A 20141-nucleotide genomic window follows, 5' to 3' on the forward strand; every position below is an offset into this window, starting at 1 on the left:
TAGGGATAATATATATATATATATATATATATATATATATATATATATATATATATATATATATATATATATATATATATATATATATATATATATATATATATATATATATATATATATATATATATATTGGTAGAGGATGTGTGGATCAGATGTTTGCTTTGAAGAATGTATGTGAGAAATACTTAGAAAAGCAAATGGATTTGTATGTAGCATGTATGGATCTGGAGAAGGCATATGATAGAGTTGATAGAGATGCTCTGTGGAAGGTATTAAGAATATATGGTGTGGGAGGAAAGTTGTTAGAAGCAGTGAAAAGTTTTTATCGAGGATGTAAGGCATGTGTATGTGTAGGAAGAGAGGAAAGTGATTGGTTCTCAGTGAATGTAGGTTTGCGGCAGGGGTGTGTGATGTCTCCATGGTTGTTTAATTTGTTTATGGATGGGGTTGTTAGGGAGGTAAATGCAAGAGTTTTGGAAAGAGGGGCAAGTATGAAGTCTGTTGGGGATGAGAGAGCTTGGGAAGTGAGTCAGTTGTTGTTCGCTGATGATACAGCGCTGGTGGCTGATTCATGTGAGAAACTGCAGAAGCTGGTGACTGAGTTTGGTAAAGTGTGTGGAAGAAGAAAGTTAAGAGTAAATGTGAATAAGAGCAAGGTTATTAGGTACAGTAGGGTTGAGGGTCAAGTCGATTGGGAGGTGAGTTTGAATGGAGAAAAACTGGAGGAAGTGAAGTGTTTTAGATATCTGGGAGTGGATCTGGCAGCGGATGGAACCATGGAAGCGGAAGTGGATCATAGGGTGGGGGAGGGGGCGAAAATTCTGGGGGCCTTGAAGAATGTGTGGAAGTCGAGAACATTATCTCTGAAAGCAAAAATGGGTATGTTTGAAGGAATAGTGGTTCCAACAATGTTGTATGGTTGCGAGGCGTGGGCTATGGATAGAGTTGTGCGCAGGAGGATGGATGTGCTGGAAATGAGATGTTTGAGGACAATGTGTGGTGTGAGGTGGTTTGATCGAGTGAGTAACGTAAGGGTAAGAGAGATGTGTGGAAATAAAAAGAGCGTGGTTGAGAGAGCAGAAGAGGGTGTTTTGAAGTGGTTTGGGCACATGGAGAGGATGAGTGAGGAAAGATTGACCAAGAGGATATATGTGTCGGAGGTGGAGGGAACAAGGAGAAGAGGGAGACCAAATTGGAGGTGGAAAGATGGAGTGAAAAAGATTTTGTGTGATCGGGGCCTGAACATGCAGGAGGGTGAAAGGAGGGCAAGGAATAGAGTGAATTGGAGCGATGTGGTATACCGGGGTTGACGTGCTGTCAGTGGATTGAATCAAGGCATGTGAAGCGTCTGGGGTAAGCCATGGAAAGCTGTGTAGGTATGTATATTTGCGTGTGTGGACGTATGTATATACATGTGTATGGGAGGGGGGTTGGGCCATTTCTTTCGTCTGTTTCCTTGCGCTACCTCGCAGACGCGGGAGACAGCGACAAAGTATAATAAAAAATATAAAAATATATATATATATATATATATATATATATATATATATATATATATATATATATATATATATATATATATATATATATATATATATATATGATATGGGTAAAACTGAAAGTTGATGGAAAGAGATGGGTGATTATTGGTGCATATGCACCTGGGCATGAGAAGAAAGATCATGAGAGGCAAGTGTTTTGGGAGCAGCTGCATGAGAGTGTTAGTGGTTTTGATGCAGAATACCGGGTTATAGTGATGGGTGATTTGAATACAAAGGTGAGTAACGTGGCAGTTGAGGTAATGATTGGTATACATGGGGTGTTCAGTGTTGTAAATGGAAATGGTGAAGAGCTTGTCGATTTGTGTGCTGAGAAAGGACTGGTGATTGGAAATACCTGGTTTAAAAAGCGAGATATACATAAGTATACGTATGTAAGTAGGAGGGATGGCCAAAGAGCGTTATTGGATTATGTGTTAATTGATAGGCGCGCGAAAGAGAGGCTTTTGGATGTTAATGTCCTGAGAGGTGCAGCTGGAGGGATGTCTGATCATTATCTTGTAGAGGCGAAGGTGAAGATTTGTATGGGTTTTCAGAAAAGAAGAGAGAATGTTGGGGTGAAGAGAGTTGTGAGAGTAAGTTTGCCTGGAAAGGAGACTTGTTTGAGGAAGTACCAGAAGAGACTGAGGACAGAATGGAAAAAGGTGAGAGCAAAGGAGGGAAGGGAAGTGGGGAGGAATGGGATGTATTTAGGGAGGCAGTGATGGCTTGCGCAAAAGATGCTTGTGGCATGAGAAGCGTGGGAGGTGGGTTGATTAGTAAGGGTTGCAAGTGGTGGGATGAAGAAGTAAGATTATTAGTGAAAGAGAAGAGAAAGGCATTTGGCCGATTTTTGCAGGAAAATAATGCAAATGAGTGGGAGATATATAAAAGAAAGAGGCAGGACGTCAAAAGGAAGGTGCAAGAGGTGAAAAAGAGCATCCTCTCTGATGCTCTGTACATGCCTTCACCCTCTCAATCAGTACCCTCCCATATAATTTACCAGGAATACTCAACAAACTTATACCTCTGTAATTTGAGCACTCACTCTTATCCCCTTTGCCTTTGTACAATGGCAGTATGCAAGCATTCCGACAATCCTGAGGCACCTCACCATGAATCATACATACATTAAATAATCTTACCAACCAGTCAACAATACAGTCATCCCCATTTTTTATAAACTCCACTGCCTTGACGGCTTTCATCTTCCGTAAAGTTTTTACTACCTCTTCTCTGTTTACCAAATCATTTTCCTTAACCCTCTCACTTTGCACACCACCTCGACCAAAACACCCTATATCTGCCACCTATCATCAACCACATTCAACAAACCTTCAAAATACTCACTCCGTCTCCTTATCACATCACCACTACTTGTTATCACCACCCCATTTGCCCCCTTCACTGAAAGTCCCATTTGTTCACTTGTCTTCAGCACTTTATTTACCTCTTTCCAAAACATCTTTTCATTCTCCCTAAAATTCAATGATACTCTCTCACCCCAACTCTAATTTACCCTCTTTTCACCTCATGCACCTTTCTCTTGGCCTCCTGCCACTTACTTTTATTCATCTCGCACTCATTTGCATTATTTCCCTGCAAAAATCGTCCAAATGCCTCTCTCTTCTCTTTCACTAATAATCTTACTTCTTCATCCCACCACTCACTACCCTTTCTAATCTGCCCACCTCCCACGCTTCTCATGCCACAACAATCTTTTGAGTAAGCCATCACTGCTTTCCTAAATATATCCCATTCCTCCCCCACGCCACTTACATCCTTTGTTCTCATCATTTTTCCTTTCTGTACTCAGTCTTTCCTGGTACTTCCTCACACAAGTCTCCTTCCCAAGCTCACTTACTCTCACCACTCTCTTCACCCCAACATTCTCTCTTCCTTTCCTAAAACCTCTACAAATTTTCACCTTCGCCTCCACAAGATAATGATCAGACATCCCTCCAGTTGCACCTCTCAGTACATTAACATCGAAAAGTCCCTCTTTCGCGCGCCTATCAGTTAACACGTAGTCCAATAACGCTCTCAGGCCATCTCTCCTACTTACATACGTATACTTATGTATATCTCTCTTTTTAAACCAGGTATTCCCAATCACTAGTCCTTTTTCAGCACAAAAAATCTACAAGCTCTTCACCATTTCCATTTATAACACTGAACACCCCATGTATACCAATTATTCCCACAACTGCCACATTACTCACCTTTGCATTCAAATCACCCATCACTATAACCCGGTCTCGTGCATCAAAACCACTAACTCACTCATTCAGCTGCTCCCAAAAAACTTGACTCTCATGATCTTTCTTCTCATGCACAGGTGAATATGCACCAATAATCATCCATCTCTCTCCATCAACTTTCAGTTTTACCTATACCAGATATATATAGAGTTATATATACCAGATATATATATATATATATGTATATATATATATATATATATATATATATATATATATATATATATATATATATATATATATATATATATATATATATATATATATATATATATATATATATATATATATATATATATATATATATCCCTGGGGATAGGGGAGAAAGAATACTTCCCACGCATTCCTCAGCTGTCGTATAAGGCGACTAAAGGGGATGGGAGCGGGGGGCCAGAAACCCTCCCCTACTTGTATTTTAGCTTTCTAAAAGGGGAAACAGAAGAAGGAGTCACGCGAGGAGTGCTCATCCTCCTCGAAGGCTCAGACTGGGGTGTCTAAATGTGTGTGGATGTAACCAAGATGAGAAAAAAGGAGAGATAGGTACTATGTTTGAGGAAAGGAACCTGGATGTTTTGTCTTTGAGTGAAACGAACCCCAAGGGTAAAGGAGAAGAGTGCTTTGGCAATGTCTTGGGAGTAAAGTCAGGGGTTAGTGAGAGGACAAGAGCAAGGGAAGGAGTAGCACTACTTTTGAATCAGGAGTTGTGGGAGTATGTGATAGAGTGTACTAAAGTAAATTCTAGATTGATATGGGTAAAACCGAAAGTTGATGGAGAGAGATGGGTGATTATTGGTGCATATGCACCTGGGCATGAGAAGAAAGATCATGAAAGGCAAGTGTTTTGGGAGCAGCAGAATGAGTGTGTTAGTGGTTTTAATGCACAAGACCGGGTTATAGTAATGGGTGATTTGAATGCAAAGATGAGTAATGTGGCAGTTGAGGGAATAAGTGGTATACATGGAGTGTTCAGTGTTGTAAATGGAAATGGTGAAGAGCTTGTAGATTTATGTACTGAAAAAGGACTGGTGACTGGGAATACCTGGTTTAAAAAGCGAGATATACGTAAGTATACGCATGGAGAAATGGCCAGAGAGCGTTATTGGATTACGTGTTAAATGATAGACGCCCGAAAGAGAGACTTTTGGATGTTAATGTGCTGAGAGGTGCAACTGGAGGGATGTTAGATCATTATCTTGTGAAGGCGAAGGTGAAGATTTGAGTGGGTTTTCAGAGAAGAAGAGAGAATGTTAGGGTGAAGAGGGTGGTGAGAGTAAGTGAGCTTGGGAAGGACCCTTGTGTGAGGAAGTACCAGGAGAGACTGAGTACAGAATGGAAAAAGGTGAGAACAAAGGAGGTAAGGGGAGTGGGGGAGGAATGGGAAGTATTTAGGGAAGCAGTGATGGCTTGCTCAAAAGATGCTTGTGGCATGAGAAGCGTGGGAGGTGGGTTGATTAGAAAAGGTAGTGAGTGGTGGATTGAAGAAGTAAGATTATTAGTGAAAGAGAAGAGAGAGGCATTTGAACGATTTTTGCAGGGAAAAAATGCAAATGAGTGGGAGAGGTATAAAAGAAAGAGGCAGGAGGTCAAGAGCAAGGTACAAGAGGTGAAAGGGAGGGCAAATGAGAGTTGGGGTGAGAGAGTATCATTAAATTTCAGGGAGAATAAAAAGATGTTTTGGAAGGAGGTAAATAAATTGCGTAAGACAAGGGAGCAAATGGGAACTTCAGTGAAGGGCGCTAATGGGGAGGTGATAACAAGTAGTGGTGATGTGAGAAGGAGATGGAGTGAGTATTTTGAAGGTTTGTTGAATGTGTTTTATGATAGAGTGGCAGATATAGGGTGTTTTGGTCGAGGTGGTGTGCAAAGTGAGAGGGTTAGGGGAAATAATTTGGTAAATAGAGAAGAGGTAGTAAAAGCTTTACGGGAGATGAAAGCCGGCAAATCAGTAGGTTTGGATGGTATTGCAGTGGAATTTATTAAAAAAGGGGGTGACTGTATTGTTGACTGGTTGGCAAGGTTATTTAATGTATGTATGATTCATGGTGAAGTGCCTGAGGATTGGCGGAATGCTTGCATAGTGCCATTGTACAAAGGCAAAGGGGATAAGAGTGAGTGCTCAAATTACAGAGGTATAAGTTTGTTGAGTATTCCTGCTATATTATATGGGAGGGTATTGATTGAGAGGGTGAAGCCGTGTACAGGGCATCAATTGGGGAAGAGCAGTGTGGTTTCAGAAGTGGTAGAGGATGTGTGGATCAAGTGTTTGCTTTGAAGAATGTATGTGAGAAATACTTAGAAAAGCAAATGGATTTGTATGTAGCATTTATGGATCTGGAGAAGGCATATGATAGAGTTGATAGAGATGCTCTGTGGAAGGTTTTAAGAATATATGGTGTGGGAGGCAAGTTATTAGAAGCAGTGAAAAGTTTTTATCGAGGATGTAAGGCATGTGTACGTGTAGGAAGAGAGGAAAGTGATTGGTTCTCAGTGAATGTAGTTTTGCGGCAGGGGTGTGTGATGTCTCCATGGTTGTTTAATTTGTTTATGGATGGGGTTGTTAGGGAGGTGAATGCAAGAGTTTTGGAAAAAGGAGCAAGTATGCAGTCTGTTGTGGATGAGAGAGCTTGGGAAGTGAGTCAGTTATTGTTCGCTGATGATACAGCGCTGGTGGCTGATTCATGTGAGAAACTGCAGAAGCTGGTGACTGAGTTTGGTAAAGTGTGTGAAAGAAGAAAGTTAAGAGTAAATGTGAATAAGAGCAAGTTTATTAGGTACAGTAGGGTTGAGGGTCAAGTCAACTGGGAGGTAAGCTTGAATGGAGAAAAACTGGAGGAAGTAATGTGTTTTAGATATCTGGGAATGGATCTGGCAGCGGATGGAACCATGGAAGCGGAAGTGAATCATAGGGTGGGAGAGGGGGCGAAAATTCTGGGAGCCTTGAAGAATGTTTGGAAGTCGAGAACATTATCTCGGAAAGCAAAAATGGGTATGTTTGAAGGAATAGTGGTTCCAACAATGTTGTATGGTTGCGAGGCGTGGGCTATGGATAGAGTTGTGCGCAGTAGGGTGGATGTGCTACAAATGAGATGTTTGAAGACAGTATGTGGTGTGAGGTGGTTTCATCGAGTAAGTAATGTAAGGGAGAAAGAGATGTGTGGAAATAAAAAGAGTGTGGTTGAGAGAGCAGAAGAGGGCGTTTTGAAATGGTTTGGTCACATAAAGAGAATGAGTGGAGAAAGATTGACCAAGAGGATATATGTGTCAGAGGTGCAGGGAACTATGAGAAGTGGGAGACCAAATTGGAGGTGGAAAGCTGGAGTGAAAAAGATTTTGAGTGATCGGGGTCTGAACATCCAGGGGGGTGAAAGGCGTGCAAGGAATAGAGTGAATTGGAACGATGTGGTATACCGGGGTCGACGTGCTGTCAATGGATTGAACCAGGGCATGTGAAGAGTCTGGGGTAAACCATGGAAAGTGTGTGGGGCCTGGATGTGGAGAGGGAGCTATGGTTTCGGTGCATTATTACATGACAGCTAGAGACTAAGTGTGAACGAATGGAGCCTTTGGTGCTTTTCCTAGCGCTACCCCGCACACATGAAGGGGAGGGGGTTGTTGTTCCATTAGGGGCGAGGTGGGGATGGGAACAAATAAGGGCAGACAGTATTAATTATGTACATGTGTATATATGAATATGTCTGTGTGTGTATATATATGTGTATATTGAGATGTATAGGTATGTATATTTGCGTGTGTGGACGTGTATGTATATACATGTGTATGTGGGAGGGTTGGGCCATTCTTTCGTCTGTTTCCTTGCGCTACCTCGCTAACGCGGTAGACAGCGACAAAGCAAAGCAAGTATATATATGTATATATATATATATATATATATATATGTATTCTTTTTTTTTCTTTTTTTTTTTTTTTGCTTTGTTGGGCCATTCTTTCGTCTGTTTCCTTGCGCTACCTCGCTAACGCGGGAGACAGCGACAAAGCAAAGCAAGTATATATATGTATATATATATATATATATATATATATATATATATATATATATATATATATATATATATATATATATATATATATGTATTCTTTTTTTTCTTTTTTTTTTTTTGCTTTGTCGCTGTCCCCCGCGTTTGCGAGGTAGCGCAAGGAAACAGACGAAAGAAATGGCCCAACCCACCCCCATACACATGTATATACATACGTCCACACACGCAAATATACATACCTACACAGCTTTCCATGGTTTACCCCAGACGCTTCACATCCCCTGATTCAATCCACTGACAGCACGTCAACCCCGGTACACCACATCGATCCAATTCACTCTATTCCTTGCCCTGCTTTCGCCCTCCTGCAAGTTCAGGCCTCGATCACACAAAATCTTTTTCACTCCATCTTTCCACCTCCAATTTGGTCTCCCACTTCTCCTCGTTCCCTCCACCTCCGGCACATATATCCTCTTGGTCAATCTTTCCTCACTCATTCTCTCCATGTGCCCAAACCATTTCAAAACACCCTCTTCTGCTCTCTCAACCACGCTCTTTTTATTTCCACACATCTCTCTTACTCATACGTTACTTACTCGATCAAACCACCTCACACCATACATTGTCGTCAAACATCTCATTTCCAGCACATCCATCCTCCTGCGCACAACTCTATCCATAGCCCACGCCTCGCAACCATACAACATTGTTGGAACCACTATTCCTTCAAACATACCCATTTTTGCTTTCCGAGATAATGTTCTCGACTTCCACACATTCTTCAAGGCTCCCAGAATTTTCGCCCCCTCCCCCACACTATGATCCACTTCCGCTTCCATGGTTCCATCCGCTGCCAGATCCACTCCCAGATATCTAAAACACTTTACTTCCTCCTGTTTTTCTCCATTCACACCTACCTCTCAATTGACTTGACCCTCAACCCTACTGTACCTAATAACCTTGCTCTTATTCAGATTTACTTTTAACTTTCTTCTTTCACACACTTTACCAAACTCAGTCACCAGCTTCTGCAGTTTCTCACATGAATCAGCCACCAGCGCTGTATCATCAGCGAACAACAACTGACTCACTTCCTAAGCTCTCTCATTCCCAACAGACTTCATACTTGCCCCTCTTTCCAAAACTCTTGCATTCACCTCCGTAACTACCCCATCCATAAACAAATTAAATAACCATGGAGACATCACACACCCCTGCCGCAAACCTACATTCACTGAGAACCAATCACTTTCCTCTCTTCCTACACGTACACATGCCTTACATCCTCGATAAAAACTTTTCACTGCTTCTAATAACTTGCCTCCCACACCATATATTCTTAATACCTTCCACAGAGCATCTCTATCAACTCTATCATATGCCTTCTCCAGTTCAATATATATATATATATATATATATATATATATATATATATATATATATATATATATATATTTTTTTTTTTTTCATTTGCTTTGTCGCTGTCTCCCGCGTTTGCGAGGTAGCGCAAGTAAACAGACGAAAGAAATGGCCCAAACCACCCCCATACACATGTATATACATACGTCCACACACGCAAATATACATACCTACACAGCTTTCCATGGTTTACCCGAGACGCTTCACATGCCCTGATTCAATCCACTGACAGCACGTCAACCCCGGTATACCACATCGATCCAATTCACTCTATTCCTTGCCCTCCTTTCACACTCCTGCATGTTCATTCCCCGATCACAAAAAATCTTTTTCACTCCATCTTTCCACCTCCAGTTTAGTCTCCCACTTCTCCTCGTTCCCTCCACCTCCGACACATATATCTTCTTGGTCAATCTTTCCTCACTCATCCTCTCCATGTGCCCAAACCATTTCAAAACACCCTCTTCTGGTCTCTCAACCACGCTCTTTTTATTTCCACACATCTCTCTTACCCTTACGTTACTTACTCGATCAAACCACCTCACACCACACATTGTCCTCAAACATCTCATTTCCAGCACATCCATCCTCCTGCTCACAACTCTATCCATAGCCCACGCCTCGCAACCATACAACATTGTTGGAACCACTATTCCTTCAAACATACCCATTTTTGCTTTCCGAGATAATGTTCTCGACTTCCACACATTCTTTAAGGCTAACAGAATTTTCGCCCCCTCCCCCACACTATGATCCACTTCCGCTTCCATGGTTCCATCCGCTGCCAGATCCACTCCTAGATATCTAAAACACTTTACTTCCTCCTGTTTTTCTCCATTCAAACTTACCTCCCAATTGACTTGACCCTCAACCCTATTGTACCTAATAACCTTGCTCTTATTCAGATTTACTCTTAACTTTCTTCTTTCACACACTTTACCAAACTCAGTCACCAGCTTCTGCAGTTTCTCACATGAATCAGCCACCAGCGCTGTATCATCAGTGAACAACGACTGACTCACTTCCCAAGCTCTCTCATCCCCAACAGACTTCATACTTGCCCCTCTTTCCAAAACTCTTGCATTCACCTCCCTAACAATCCCATCCATAAACAAATTAAACAACCATGGAGACATCACACACCCCTGCCGCAAACCTACATTCACTAAGAACCATTCACTTTCCTCTCTTCCTACACTTACACATGCCTTACATCCTAGATAAAAACTTTTCACTGCTTCTAACAACTTGCCTCCCACACCATATATTCTTAATACCTTCCACAGAGCATCTCTATCAACTCTATCATATGCCTTCTCCAGATCAATATATATATATATATATATATATATATATATATATATATATATATATATATATATATATATATATATATATATATATATATATATATATATATATATATAATATATATATATATATATATATATATATATATATATATATATATATATATATTTTTTTTTTTTTTTTTTTGCTTTGTCGCTGTCTCCAGTGTTTGCGAGGTAGAGCAAGGAAAGAGACGAAAGAAATGGCCCAAACCACCCCCATAAACATGTATATACATACGTCCACACACGCAAATATACATACCTACACAGCTTTCCATGGTTTACCCAAACGCTTCACATGCCCTGATTCAATCCACTGACAGCACGTCAATCGTGGTATACCACATCGATCCAATTCACTCTATTCCTTGCCATCCTTTCACACTCCTGCATGTTCAGGCCCCGATCACACAAAATCTTTTTCACTCCATCTTTCCACCTCCAATTTGGTCTCCCACTTCTCATAGTTCCCTCCACCTCCGACACATATATCCTCTTGGTCAATCTTTCCTCACTCATCCTCTCCATGTGCCCAAACCATTTCAAAACACCCTCTTCTGCTCTCTCAACCACGCTCGTTTTATTTCCACACATCTCTCTTACCCTTACGTTACTTACTCGATCAAACCACCTCACACCACACATTGTCCTCAAACATCTCATTTCCAGCACATCCATCCTCCTGCGCACAATCTATCCATAGCCCACGCCTCGCAACCATACAACATTGTTGGAACCACAATTCCTTCAAACATACCCATATTTGCTTTCCGAGATAATGTTCTCGACTTCCACACATTCTTCAAGGCTCCCAGGATTTTCGCCCCCTCCCCCACCCTATGATCCACTTCCGCTTCCATGGTTCCATCCGCTGCCAGATCCACTCCCAGATAACTAAAACACTTTACTTCCTCCAGTTTTTCTCCATTCAAACTTACCTCCCAATTGACTTGACCCTCAACCATACTGTACCTATTTACCTTGCTCTTATTCACATTTACTCTTAACTTTCTTCTTTCACACACTTTACCAAACTCAGTCACCAGCTTCTGCAGTTTTTCACATGAATCAGCCACCAGCGCTGTATCATCAGCGAACAACAACTGACTCACTTCCCAAGCTCTCTCTTCCCCAACAGACTTCATACTTGCCCCTCTTACCAAAACTCTTGCATTCACCTCCCTAACAACCCCATCCATATATATATATATATATATATATATATATATATATATATATATATATATATATATATATATATATATATATATATATATATATATATATATATATATATATATATATATATATATATATATATATATCCTTTCAATACCTGGTTTAGAAAGAGATATATACATAAGTATACGTATGTAAGTAGGAGAGATGGCCAGAGAGCGTTATTGGATTACGTGTTAATTGATAGGTGAGCGAAAGAAAGACTAATGGATGTTTATGTGCTGAGAGGTGGAACTGGAGGGATGTCTGGTCATTATCTTGGGGAGGCGAAGGTGAAGATTTGTAGAGTTTTTCAGAAGAGAAGAGAGAATGTTGGGGTGAAGAGAGTGGTGAGAGTAAGTGAACTTGGGATGGAGACTTGTGTAAGGAAGTACCAGAAGAGACTGAGTACAGAATGGAAAAAAATGAGAAGAAATGACGTATGGGGAGTGGGGAAGAAATGGGATGTATTTAGGGAAGCAGTGATGGATTGCGCAAAAGATGCTTGATGCATGAGAAGCGTCGGAGGTGGGTTGAAGAAGTAAGGTTATTAGTGAAAGGAAAGAGAGAGGCATTTGGACGATTTTTGCAGGGAAATAATGCAAATGAGTGGGAGATGTATAAAAGAAAGAGGCAGGAGGCCAAGAGAAAGGTGCAAGAGGTGAAAAAGAGGGCAAATGAGAGTTGGGGTGAGAGAGTATCATTAAATTTTATGGAGAATAAAAAGATGTTTTGGAGGGAGGTAAATAAAGTGCGTAAGGCAAGGGAACAAATGGGAACTTCAATGGAGGGGGCTAATGGGGAGTTGATAACAAGTAGTGGTGATGTGAGAAGGAGATGGAGGGAGTGTTTTGAAGTTTTGTTGAATGTGTTTGATGATAGAGTGGCAGATATACGGTGTTTCGGTCTAGGTGGTGTGCAAATCGACAGGGTTAGAGAAAATGATTTGGTAAACAGAGAAGAGGTGGTAAAAGCTTTGCGGAAGATGAAAGCCGGCAAGGCAGGGGGTTCGGATGGTATTGCAGTGAAATTTATTAAAAAAGGGGGTGACTGTATTGTTGACTGGTTGGCAAGGTTATTTAATGTATGTATGATTCACAGTGAGGTGCCTGAGGATTTTCGGAATGCTTGCATAGTGCCATTGTACAAAGGCAAAGGGGATAAGAGTGAGTGCTCAAATTAGAAAGGTATAAGTTTGTTGAGTATTCCTGGTAGATTATATGGGAGGGTATTGATTGAGAGGGTGAAGGCATCTACAGAGCATCAGATTGGGGAAGAACAGTGTGGTTTCATATTTGGTAGAGGATGTGTGGATCAGGTGTTTGCTTTGAAGAATGTATGTGAAAAATACTTAGAAAAGCAAATGTATCTGTATGTAGCATTTATGGATCTGGAGAAGGCATTTGATAGAGTTGATAGAAATGCTCTGTGTAGGGTATTAAGGATATATGGTGTGAGAGGGAAGTTGTTAGAAGCAGTGAAAAGTTTTTAATCAAGGATGTAAGGCATTTGTACACGCAGGAAGAGAGGAAAGTGATTGGTTCTCAGTGAATGTAGGTTTGCGGCAGGGGTGTGTGATGTATCCATGGTTGTATAATTTGTTTATGGATGGGGTTGTTAGGGAGGTGAATGCAAGAGTTTTGGAAAGAGGGGCAAGTATGCAGTCTGTAGCGGATGAGAGAGCTTGGGAAGTGAGTCAGTTGTTGTTCGCTGATGATACAGCGCTGGTGGCTGATTCATGTGAGAAACTGCAGAAGCTGGTGACTGAGTTTGGTAAAGTGTGTGAAAGAAAAGAAAGTTGAGAGTAAATGTGAATAAGAGTAATGTTATTAGGTACAGTAGTGTTGAGGGTCAAGTCAATTTGGAGGTAAGTTTGAATGGAGAAAAACAGGTGGAAGTGAAGTGTTTTAGATATCTTGGAGTGGATTTCGCACCGGATGGAACCATGGAAGCGGAAGTGAATCATAGGGTGAGGGAGGGGGAGAAAATTCTGGGAGCCTTGAAGAATGTGTGGAAGTCGAGAACATTATCTCTGAAAGCAAAAATGGGTATGTTTGAAGGAATAGTGGTTCCTACAATGTTGTATGGTTGTGAGGCGTGGGCTATGGGTACAGTTGTGCGCAGGAGGGTGGATGTGCTGGAAATGAGATGTTTGAGGAGAATATGTGGTATGAGGTGGTTTGATCGAGTAAGTAATAATAGGGTAAGAGAGATGTGTGGTAATAAAAAGAGTGTGGTAGAGAGAGCAGAAGAGAGTGTTTTGAAATGGTTTGGTCACATGGAGAAAGTGAGTGAAGATACATTGACTAAGATGATATATGTGTCAGAGGTGGAGGGAACGAGGAGAAGTGGGAGACCAAATTGGAGGTGGAAAGATGGAGTGAAATAGAGTGAACAGAGTGAATTGGAACGATGTGGTATACCGGGGTCGACGTGCTGTCAATGGATTGAACCAGGGCATGTGAAGCGTCTGGGGTAAACCATAAATGTTCGGTGGGGCCTGGATGTGGAAAGAGAGCTGTGTTTTCAGTGCATTATTACATGACAGCTCGAGACTAAATGTGAACGGATGGGGCCTTTGTTGTCTTTTCCTAGCCCTACCCCGCACACATGGGGGGGGGAGGGCGATGTTTTTTTATGTGTGGCGAGGTGGCGATGGGAATGAATAAAGGCAGACAGTATGAATTATTTACATGGGTATATATATATATATATATATATATATATATATATATATATATATATATATATATATATATATATATATATATATATATATATATATATATATATATATATATATATATATATATATATATATATATATATATATATATATATATATATGTCTGTGTGGGTATATATATGTATACATTGAGATGTATAGTTATGTATATTTGCGGGTGTGGACGTGTATGTATATACATGTGTATGTGGGTGGGTTGGGCCATTCTTTCGTCTGTTTCTTTGCGCTACCTCGCTAACGCGGGAGACCGCGACAAAGCAATATTTATATATATATATATATATATATATATATATATATATATATATATATATATATATATATATATATATATATATATATATATATATATATATGGAAGTAAGGGGAGTGGGGGAGGAATGGGATGTATTTAGGGAACCAGTGATGGATTGCGCAAAAGATGCTTGTGGCATGAGAAGACTGGGAGGTGGGTTGATTACAAAGGGTAGTGAGTGGTGGGATGAAGAAGTAAGAGTATTAGTGAGAGAAGAGAGAGGCATTTGGACGATTTTTGCAGGGAATAAATGCAATTGAGTGGGAGATGTATAAAAGAAAGAGACAGGAGGTCAAGAGAAAGGTGCAAGAGGTGAAAAAAAGGGCAAATGAGAGTTTGGGTGAGAGAGTATCATTAAATTTTAGGGAGAATAAAAAGATGTTCTGGAAGGAGGTAAATAAAGTGCGTAAGACAAGGGAGCAAATGGGAACTTCAGTGAAGGGCGCAAATGGGGAGGTGATAACAAGTAGTGGTGATGTGAGAAGGAGATGGAGTGAGTATTTTGAAGGTTTGTTGAATGTGTTTGATGATAGAGTGGCAGATATAGGGTGTTTTGGTCGAGGTGGTGTGCAAAGTGAGAGGGTTAGGGAAATGATTTGGTAAACAGAGAAGAGGTAGTGAAAGCTTTGCGGAAGATGAAAGCCGGCAAGGCAGCAGGTTTGGATGGTATTGCAGTGGAATTTATTAAAAAAGGGGGTGACTGTATTGTTGACTGGTTGGTAAGGTTATTTAATGTATGTATAACTCATGGTGAGGTGCCTGAGGATTGGCGGAATGCGTGCATACTGCCATTGTACAAAGGCAAAGGGGATAAGAGTGAGTGCTCAAATTACAGAGGTATAAGTTTGTTGAGTATTCCTGGTAAATTATATGGGAGGGTATTGATTGAGAGGGTGAAGGCATGTACAGAGCATCAGATTGGGGAAGAGCAGTGTGGTTTCAGAAGTGGTAGAGGATGTGTGGATCAGGTGTTTGCTTTGAAGAATGTATGTGAGAAATACTTAGAAAAGCAAATGGATTTGTATGTAGCATTTATGGATCTGCAGAAGGCATATGATAGAGTTGATAGAGATGCTCTGTGGAAGGTATTAAGAATATATGGTGTGGGAGGAAAGTTGTTAGAAGCAGTGAAAAGTTTTTATCGAGGATGTAAGGCATGTGTACGTGTAGGAAGAGAGGAAAGTGATTGGTTCTCAGTGAATGTAGGTTTGCGGCAGGGGTGTGTGATGTCTCCATGGTTGTTTAATTTGTTTATGGATGGGGTTGTTAGGGAGGTAAATGCAAGAGTTTTGGAAAGAGGGGCAAGTATGAAGTCTGTTGGTGATGAGAGAGCTTGGGAAGTGAGTCAGTTGTTGTTCGCTGATGATACAGCGCTGGTGGCTGATTCATGTGAGAAACTGCAGAAGCTGATGACTGAGTTTGGTAAAGTGTGTGGAAGAAGAAAGTTAAGAGTAAATGTGAATAAGAGCAAGGTTATTAGGTACAGTAGGGTTGAGGGTCAAGTCAATTGGGAGGTGAGTTTGAATGGAGAAAAACTGGAAGAAGTGAAGTGTTTTAGATATCTGGGAGTGGATCTGGCAGCGGATGGAACCATGGAATCGGAAGTGGATCATAGGGTGGGGGAGGGGGCGAAAATTCTGGGAGCCTTGAAGAATGTGTGGAAGTCGAGAACATTATCTCGGAAAGCAAAAATGGGTATGTTTGAAGGAATAGTGGTTCCAACAATGTTGTATGGTTGCGAGGCGTGGGCTATGGATAGAGTTGTGCGCAGGAGGATGGATGTGCTGGAAATGAGATGTTTGAGGACAATGTGTGGTGTGAGGTGGTTTGATCGAGTGAGTAACGTAAGGGTAAGAGAGATGTGTGGAAATAAAAAGAGCGTGGTTGAGAGAGCAGAAGAGGGTGTTTTGAAGTGGTTTGGGCACATGGAGAGGATGAGTGAGGAAAGATTGACCAAGAGGATATATGTGTCGGAGGTGGAGGGAGCAAGGAGAAGAGGGAGACCAAATTGGAGGTGGAAAGATGGAGTGAAAAAGATTTTGTGATCGGGGCCTGAACATGCAGGAGGGTGAAAGGAGGGCAAGGAACAGAGTGAATTGGAGCGATGTGGTATACCGGGGTTGACGTGCTGTCAGTGGATTGAATCAAGGCATGTAAAGCGTCTGGGGTAAACCATGGAAAGCTGTGTAGGTATGTATATTTGCGTGTGTGGACGTATGTATATACATGTGTATGGGGGGGGGGGGGTTGGGCCATTTCTTTCGTCTGTTTCCTTGCGCTACCTCACAAACGCGGGAGACAGCGACAAAGTATAAAAAAAAAAATATATATATAATATATATATATATATATATATATATATATATATATATATATATATATATATATATATATATATATATATATATATATATATATATATATATATATATATATATATATATATATATATATATATATATATATATATATATATATATATATATATATATACATATATACATATATATATATATATATATATATATATATATATATATATTTTTTTTTTTTCAACTATTCGCCATTTCCCGCGTTAGCGAGGTAGCGTTAAGAACAGAGGACTGGGCCTTTTTTGGAATATCCTCACCTGGCCCCCTCTGTTCCTTCTTTTGGAAAATTAAAAAAAAAAGAGAGGGGAGGATATTAATATTATTTTACAGAAATACTAGTATAGTACCAGAGATGAAACAATATCATTTGTTTATCATTGTGTGGTCTCACCTGTTTGGCGCCTGACCTCCCTGGTGGGGTCCTCTGTGATCTTGGTAAAGATGGGTGTGACGTCATGAGTCGCTCCAGTACACGCGGGTCGTGGCCGGTTCTCACCACATGAGATCTTGAATGCGTTCAACTACCTTACGTTTTACTATACTGCTTTTTCGGGAGAAACATTTAGGACATTCTGAACATAAGCATGGTTTCTGCCCTGTGTGAACTCTCCGATGTCTTCCTTAATCACCTCTTCAAGAAAATTGTTTTTGACATTCTGAACACCGGTATGGCTTCTTGCCTTGTGAACTCTCAGGTGTCTGACTAAAGCACTTTTACCAGGGAGAGTTTCTTGACATTCTGAACACTATTATGGTTCCTCGCTTGTGTAACCTCTCGATGTGTCACTGAAGTACTTATACCAGAAAAGGTTTTTTGATATTTTTTTCACTTGTTTGGCTTCTCGGCTGTGTGAACTCTCAGACGTTTTACTAAATTACCTCTGATCTAGAATTGTTTTTTATATTCTGAACATTAGCATGGCTTTTAGCCTGTGTGAAGTCTCAGGTGTGTCACTAAATCACTTTTCTGAGAAAAACTTTTTTGACATTCTGAACATTGGTATGGCTTCTCACCTGTGTGAAGTCTCAGGTGTGTCACTAAATGACTTTTCCGAGAAAAACTTTTTTGACATTCTGAACATTGGTATGGCTTCTCACCTGTGTGAAGTCTCAGGTGTGTCACTAAATTACTTTTCTGAGAAAAACTTTTTTGACATTCTGAACAATGGTATGGCTTCTCGCCTGTGTGAAGTCTCAGGTGTGTCACTAAATTACTTTTCCGAGAAAAACTTTTTTGACATTCTGAACATTGGTATAGCTTCTCACCTCTGTGAAATCTCAGGTGTCTTACTAAATCAATTTTCTGAGAAAAGGTTTCTTGGCATTCTGAACATTGGTATGGCTTCTCACCTGTGTGAACTCTCAGGTGTGTCACTAAATTACTTTTCTGAGAAAAAGTTTTTTGACATTCTGCACATTGGTATGGCTTCTCGCCTGTATGAACTCTCTGGTGTCTCACTAATTCACATTTCTGAGAAAAACTTTTTCGACATTCTGAACATTGGTATGGCTTCTCGCCCGTGTGAACTCTCAGGTGTGTCACTAAATTACTTTTCTGAGAGAAAGTTTTTTGACATTCTGAACATCGGTATGGCATCTCGCCGGTGTGAACTCTCGGGTTCTCACTAATTTACTTTTCTGAGAAAAAGTTTTTTGACATTCTGAACATTGCTATGGCTTCTCGCTCGTGTGAACTCTCAGGTGTGTCATCTAAACTACTTTTCTGAGAAAAACTTTTCTGACATTCTGAACATTGGTATGGCTTCTCGCCCGTGTGAACTCTCAGGTGTGTCACTAACCTACTTTTAGAAGAAAAACTTTTTTGACATTCTGAACATTGGTATGGGTTCTCACCAGTATGGATTCTCAAGTGTTTCTTTAAATCACATTTTTTAGAAAATTACTTCTGACGCTCTGAACACTGATATTGCTTTTGTCCAATGTGAACTTTCATCTGCAACACTAAGTTGTTCTTACGGGAGAAGGTACTCTGGCATTCTTTACACTGATATGTCTTCTCAAAAGTATGTAATTTCATGTGCCTATGAAGATAGACATGTTTCGTAAAGCTTTTCTGACACTCAGGACATTTGAAAGGTTTTTCTTGTGTTTATGACCTTCTGTCTCCTGTTGTCAAAACTGTTTGAGGAGGTTTCGCTGCACGGAGAATATGTCCCTGGTTGTCCCTCCATGCTGCAGTCTTCTGTATCACCATAACACAGTGTAGCTCACCCTGTCAGTCCACAACTGCCGTCCGTGACACCATGAGATGCTTTGCGAGTGAACACCAGAGAGAGACTGACCTTGGCTGGAGTGTGGGATATAACGCCAACTCACTCTCCACCCTACGTTGCCTCCAGTCCATTTCTCTCGTGCTTTTTTCTATCATTTTTACCATCCATCATCCAACATCTCTCGACCATTAGGCTTGAACAATTTCTACCCCAGCTTCCCCACCCCATTCAGGAAAATTACTTCCTGAGGAGCGGAGGCTTGGTGTGGACCTGTTCTCACCTAACGGGGTTGAGACCCTCACATTCTTACCACTCCCGCCGAGCCTCCTGGGTTACCCTGTGATAGTGCAGGGTCCTCCCTGGAGTGGGGTTGTGGTCCCTCACCTACGTTTCCTCGGCATTAGGACATTGATGCCATCATGCCTCCTGACATTCGTTTAAAATTTAATAAAACCGAAAGTCCCCCCCGCCCCTCTTTACACGTTCGAATTACTAACGATTGTATTTAAGACCACTGAGGTCCGTCCCAGTAGGGTTATTCAATCCCCTACTAATAAATATCTATATAAAATATGTTTAAGCAAGGATAGCGATCCAGATGAGATCCTATCCAAGCTTACGACCATCCCCTTCAAGCTAGATGCATCGATAGTGCTAATAATATTGATGCATCTATCTTGTCCCTTAACCCCATAGAGATAACTGAAGCCA

At 40.8% G+C, this 20141-nt stretch overlaps 1 pseudogene; it reads right to left on the bottom strand.

The window, feature by feature from the left end:
• The window catches only part of LOC139762281 (uncharacterized), a 30492-nt pseudogene extending 11016 nt beyond the window's left edge, over window positions 1-19476 (bottom strand).
• Between the last annotated feature and the right edge of the window lie 665 nt (window positions 19477-20141).

Source organism: Panulirus ornatus, chromosome 43 (genome assembly GCF_036320965.1).
Source record: "Panulirus ornatus isolate Po-2019 chromosome 43, ASM3632096v1, whole genome shotgun sequence".
Classification (NCBI taxonomy): Eukaryota; Metazoa; Arthropoda; class Malacostraca; order Decapoda; family Palinuridae; genus Panulirus; species Panulirus ornatus.